Raw genomic sequence first — 7125 nt, forward strand, 5'->3', positions numbered from 1 at the left:
TAGGATGGCTTGGATAATTTTTTTAAATGTCTTTGGTACAGGGTCTCACTGTGCCGCTTGAACTCATAGTGATCCTCTTGTTTCAAGCCTCCCCAGCACTGGGATTACAGGTGTGCAGCACCACACGCGGACTCAGTGGCCGGCTCAGTGGTGCTGGTGGCAGCTGCAGCGCAGTGTGTTGTACCAGTGATCAGACTGGATAATTGTACTGCTGATTTTTGTTGGTCTATTAAAAGGAGCAGTTAATGCTTAAGTTTTTTCATTTCCTTTTTAATTTCTTATACTTTTTTAAACCAATTTAACATATCTATATAAAGTAATCTAAGTCTCTAATTTGAAGATAACATGCAATACAACTATCGTCAAATTCCTATTACTTTGTTTAGTGAAATTCTGTACTGTTTCTAATGTTTCTTTAACATTTTTATTCTCTTTAAACATGAGAAATAATTTTAAAATACTGTGAATTTGCCCTCACGAAAATGATAATTGACTGTAAATGTACATGTGTAATTAATGATTTATAATTAAAGGCTACTTGATTATTTCTTTTGCATAGGTTTGTGTATATATGTTCAAGCTCATAAACATGTATTAAAATATTCTCACTGGAAGAAATAGAGAAATTTCATAGTTAAAGACATTACCTTCTATTTGTGCCAATGGGATGCTGCTCAGTAGGAATAGCTATGTCCTGACTACCTGCTGGGGAGTAAGATTTGACAGTTGTGGTTCTTGGCTGTTGCCAATCCTTCATAAGGACTTTTCCTGATATCTCTGTCCCTCTGTCTTCCAGTACTTGGTCCAGACTGACGCCTGCAGTAGACCTCTAGATACTACTTTTATTGTAAGACTCCCCTTACTACGTACCCACTTGGTAGAACTTCCTTGCCACTTTGCTACTACTGGGTTACAGAAGGTCACTTACCTTGTAATGGAAGTTGCCTCTGGCAAGATACAACTTCTGAGGAGTCAGTGTGGAGGCAAGTTTTCCTCAGGCTTTGCCTCTCAGCTGAGATGGGCTTTTGATGTGTAGTGCTCTTATCATTATGACCTGAATAAGGGACATGATACATCAAGTCAGCAGCTGTCCATTAAATGTCAGTTCTTCTGTTAATATTTCTTCACTTCCCCAGATAAAGCCAACAGCCCTGCCTTCCTGATGAAAATGCCTTCACCGGTACATTTTTTCATCTATATCCTTTTCCAGTGTTCTTGTTTTCGTTCTCTCTGCATTCTAATATGTTAAAAAAGGACCCATTATACATACATACTTCCCAGTGTGATATAAATAGAGCACACCTGTGCTGGGAAAGAAAATTGAAACACAATTTATTCATGCCTCTCAATGTAACTACTACCAGTTTATAGAAATTACTGGGGAGAGAGTATGTTAAAAATATCACAAAGAAATAATCAGCCTTATCCTGAATGTGATTAATGCTCCAAGACAATGACCCAGTTTTCCTTCAACAAACATGTAACTTCAACGATGAAGCAAGGTGTCTTTTTTAGAGCCTAAAAGGAAAGAATCAATCAAATGTCAGATGTGATCTTGCATGGATCCAAACTAAACATAGTAATGATATCTGTAAGAAAATCAGACAAATTTGGATATAGGATGCAATTTAGAGGGAAAAAAATCTATAGGTAATTCAGTTCTGTATGACGATGCCATTGCATTTATATGAACAACAATAAAATAACATCAGCAAAAATGTATGTGAAATATTTCAAAAATAATACTGAAATTTGTTGAATGAAAATAATGTAACAGTGTCATAAGAGAAATGATAAGACTGTCAAGTGTATCTAGTTGCTGAATCTGGAGGGTGTCTATAGGAAAGTAATTTGATATGCAAATATTTACTATTTCCAAAAATATTAAATAATACTATCTAGAATCCAAGGATGTAAGTTATGTCTCGATCCAGATTTACTTCTGCCAATACTGCTTCCCCCAAATCCTGATGAACAATACGCTACATCAGGGCTGGGAAGATAGCTCAGTAGAATAAGGGCCTGAGTTCAATCCCTGGTTCTAAAAGAAAAAAAAAGAAAGAAAGAAAGAAAAAAGAAAACCAATACCCTATATGAGCAGGGAGTGGGCTATAGGAACATAGGACATCATGATGGCTTATTAATGACTACATCCCACTATCTGTGCTGTCATTTTTTCTTTCCAGTCAAAACAGACCTGAACATTTTCTATATTCTACACACATCTTACATCAAAGTTAGATTATTAAACATCTGTTACATTTTACAACTATAATTATTCTTATAAACATGTATAGCTATACGCACATTAAATTAAAAATAGTGTTTATGTGCCTACTTTAAGTGTTCTTAACTAAAAACTAGATGTTATAACTAGTATCATGAAGAGATTCACGAATGTATTTTAGAAAGTGATCATTTTACCTGAAGAAGTTAGAATTCTCTTCTCTAAATGAAGTCAATGGAAAGAATTTTTCTCAAGTTTACCATGCACATGGTGATTCTGAGATGAAGAGCTTCAGAAACTAAGGCCAGCTTTCAGCCTGTAGGGAATGAGCTTTGTGCTGTGTGCGGGGGCCCAGCACCATTTGTTTGCATCTTTGCTCTTCAGGCAGGTAGGTTGAAAGGTTTGTCTAGTGTTAGATCCCCATGAGGCCAGGCCTGCACCCCAAGGATGGAGAAACTGGTCTTTGAACTCCCACACAGATAATCTTGTGGATTGTTGCACACAGGCAGAGAGGGACAACAGAAGCTCTCTGTGGCTGAACAGCCTAAGCCTCTCACCCTGAGCCTCTTACCCCAGCTTGCCTTCTGGCCACTTTCAGAAGCAGTCTTCTTCTTGTCCCTCTGGGCTGAGGCTGAATAACATTCTAGGTTTCAGAGAATCTATATTCTCACATGAGTTTCCTTTGATTGTCCAAAGTGCAGTTCATAGGAGGGCTTCCCAGGGTGTTTTCTTTTCTGCAATGTGTGCTGTGTGTCTCTTTTGCCAATCGCTTCTTCTTCAGACATCTAACAGTATCTACTCGGTCACCGAAGGAACAACCAGGAAAGGTGGAGGGAGGGATGGGACTAGAACTCATCGTGAAATTTTAGAAAAGCACCAGATTAACAATTTTTAAGAAATAATTTTCTTTTATTTTGAAAAGTAAAAACAAGAGAAAAAAAAGCAAAGACAGAAACAGGGTAACATACAATAGTACACAAGTTACAGATTTTTAAAACAAGAACATCTGACCAACACTGGTTGATATGTTATCTATTTTCATCCTCAAATCTGTTGCTCAGATTAACAGATATAGTTACACGAGATAAAGGCATGTGATTGAATATTACCACATGCTTCCAAGAAATCTTTGTTCTTATCTCTCATTTTCTTTTATTACCTTTAAAAAATACTTTAAAGAGAGTATGGTAATAATTGATATGACATGACATTAGAAATGGCATACATTTAGAAAACCAAGAAGACAGGTATTTCAAGAATGGTTTTAGCATTACACACGGTTGTCCTCAATATATTTGCTTAGTTCACAGATATCAACATATAGAGTTAGTCATGGTGAGAATTCTTTCCATTAACTGCTATTTTAAAAAACCTGATGGAAATTCTTAAGACCATTGTCTTATCCATCTTGTAAATATACATGTATGGTTTTGTCCCTACCTTATTTCCTAACTTTTCTCCTCTCTCTCTCTCTCTTTGTTGTTAAATCCTTAAGTTCTGTTTCTTTCCATTTAACTGTGTCTTTTATACCTTTCAGTTTTTATTTCTTCTTTTGAGTTCTTACACGAGGGAGACAACATGATATTTACCCATGTGGGTCTGGCTTATTTCCCTTGTAAGTATAGCCTCAAGTAGCATTAAGATATCCTGTTGCTATTTTCTCTTTTTTAATTTTATTTTAGAGAATAGTCTGCAGGGTGTTCATGGTCTCACTGTGAGTCTCGAACTTGTAGTGATCTGCCTGTTTACAGTCTCCCAAGAGCAGGGATTAGAGACACATACAATTGCGCCCAGTCTCAATTGCCTTCTCAGTGCACCTTGGGGTGGGGACAACACAGCAGGCCATGTGGATTGAACCCCTTGCGCCTGCTTGCAGGAGCTTTAATCCTCTGAGCTATTTGGCTGATCCTTGTTTTTATTTTCAAGTCTCTCATTATTCATTTGTGTGGCTTGAGGTGAGCCTGTGTCTCCACAGCAGAAAAGAAAAAGGAAAGCAGGAGGGGAATGAAGCAGAGAAGTGTGTAGGGGGACTGCTGTCTTTATAAGAATGCTTGGATGAGGAGCATACAATCAAATCAAAGAAAAACCATGAATGTGAGCATGAATGTGTTATCTAAGGGCCAGAATTACATGGAGGACAATTCTTTAGAAAAACTCTCTCTACTTTGATAGAGCTATAGATACCAATAATATATGACATTGAAAAGTTATTTAATAGTCATTTCTTATAGTACCATTTGTTTGCTGACATTTGAATCTTCATTCCAAAGATATTTAAATGTTGTGTGCCATGTATTTAGCTGGGTTTGATATTTTGATTTCCTGACAAGAACTAATTCTGTAGCATAGATGGAAAAAATAAAATGTGAAAACTGATTTTTGTATAACACTTTCACTTCTGTAAGTCTCTCTTGATCTGATATCTACATAAATTTATCAAATGATTCAAGAGGAAGGTAACTGGATTGATTAACCTTTTCCATTTTGAATTTGGGCTAGATGGCTTTCAGTTCTGATGGATTCATCCACCTTTTTGCTTTTGTGATTCTGAATTTCATTTCCAGAATGACCTGTGTGTGGTCTTCCTGTGATGTATTTTTTCCTGAATGAACCTAATATTATGACTGGCTGATACCTTTGCTTTAGCATTTTAGTATTTGGTTATGATGACTTCAGTGTGACAACAGCCATTCATGTCTTCCCATTTGCATGCATTCTCTAGACCATGAAAATAAATGTAATTTAAGTTTAAAAATTACAGTGTTAATCTAGACCACGACTTTCACAACCAGGGGATACGTTGGTGCTAGAAACTTCACCCTTCACCCACAGGGCATTCCGATCTTCCACTGGCGCAGAACTCCGTAAGGCCACCCGGCTCCCACTGGCCCATCCTGTGATGCCAGGTTGATGATGCAGAAAGCCTTGGCCTCCAGGGAAGATGGTAATCAACTCCAAAGCACCAGGCAGCTGCTCCGTGCATCAGATTTAATTCACATTGCATAGTAATGCTCATAAGATGGGGTCCCCGGGGATATGTTACCATACAGGACTTTTCAGCAGAGGCTTATTGCTTTTCTCATCAGCTTCTGAGGCTGCTTATGTATTCAACACGGGCTTCTCTTTCCCTGTGGGACAGCATTTGCATAATAAACAAACCACTGGGTAAACAAGACTTTTGTAGTTATCATTCCTTTTAAACAATGCACAGGAAAGGTTGATGCATGTGCCTTTAGATGAAGTGTACCTATTGCACAAACCTGAGTACATGGTCCAGCTCCTGCCTTAAAAATGAATATCCTATCGCTTGCTTCAAGAGAAGTACTAGAAAAATGAATTAAAATATCAGAAGATAATGCCCTATCTTTCCCAGCTTCTCAGTGCTGGGCAATGATTTATACTTGTTCAAATAATAACAATGGACAGTTATGGTACTCTTGAACACTACTGGAAGTAGCTAATTGTGTTTAAGCATTCCACAATGATCGCAGCATCAGACTATATATTCATCTTATTTTCTTACCAGTCAATGTAGTAAATACAACATAAAGCAAATTTCACAATTCCCATGAAATTTAATTTCCAGAGGAACTAGGAATGCTTTCCCAGCATGAGGTGCTGATTCTGCCTGTGCCCTTGAAGTGTGCATTTCACAAAACAAGAGAGTTCACGTGTATAACAACTGGGGTTGCTTTGGAATCACACATCCCTGGGTTCAACCCCACTTCAGTTATATCCTGATTAGATGTGGACAACTAAAAGGTACTTCAATTTATTCTTCTTATCTCTTAGGATAAATTATTTGTATTTGTTCACTGTAGATATTCCCAATAATAAGTCTGTTACTGGTATTTCTTAACCCTAAATCAATTAGAAAAAAAAAAAAAAAAGCAACTATAACCCTTCCCATCTAGGCCCGCTGCTAAGCATACAGAGTCCTGGCATTATTTGTGCATACAAGGTTGCAGATGCGTAAAAAAAAAATCATATGCTCCTTTGTGCTCCTCCTGATTGCTCTTCAGTGGTGTTTGTTAGGCTACCTAGTGTCTTTGCAATTCACTTTTTCCACTTAACTTTCATATGCCTCTTAGGAACACCTCCATTTTAGCAGCCCTTTTAATATTCCCAAATCTAGATATTCTGCAATTTATTTGCATTCTATTTATGGGATTATAAAATCTGGATGTTCTATAATATACATTCTATATTTTTATGGAAAATCAGATTTTCCTGTACTACTACAGAAAGTACAGAAAAGATTTTCTAACAGTTTAAAAGCTGGTACATGTTTCAGTATGGTAGACTTCTGAGTGCAAATGTTAACTTCAACAACTATTAAAATTTTATTTTTTTTTTATTTACTGCCAAGCAACCTTCAAAAAATTACATACCCATCAGCAATGAATAAAAGAGCTAATTTTCCTACATTCTTGCCAACTCTGGCTGTTATTAATCTTGTCTTAATTTCTGTAAACTTAATACTTGAAAAAAACCATCTTATTTTTCTTTGAAACAATATTTTTCTAAAAATCTAAATTTATGGTAAAAATGCTCACAGAGCTGTGACATAGAGTGGGGAGTGATGGTGCATGGCTGTAATTCCAGCACTCAGGAAGGCCGACGCAGAATTCAAGAGAAAACTGAATGACTCAGTAAGACTGTCTCAAGACAGATTTATTTACTTGTTTTAAATTTTAAATTTTTAGTAGTATGTTGTTGTAGTCCATACTGACCACTCTCATTTCAGTGAATTGGTACATATACACAACTTAATTATTTTTTATTTCCTCTACTTCCATCCCCCTTTTATTTTTCCAGCTCCAGATTCATTTATAAATTCTTATAACATTAGTTATCATATGTACCTACCAATTGTCAACAATATAAACAAGCCATAT

This window comes from Octodon degus, unplaced genomic scaffold (genome assembly GCF_000260255.1).
Source record: "Octodon degus isolate 3935 unplaced genomic scaffold, OctDeg1.0 scaffold00014, whole genome shotgun sequence".
Taxonomy (NCBI): Eukaryota; Metazoa; Chordata; class Mammalia; order Rodentia; family Octodontidae; genus Octodon; species Octodon degus.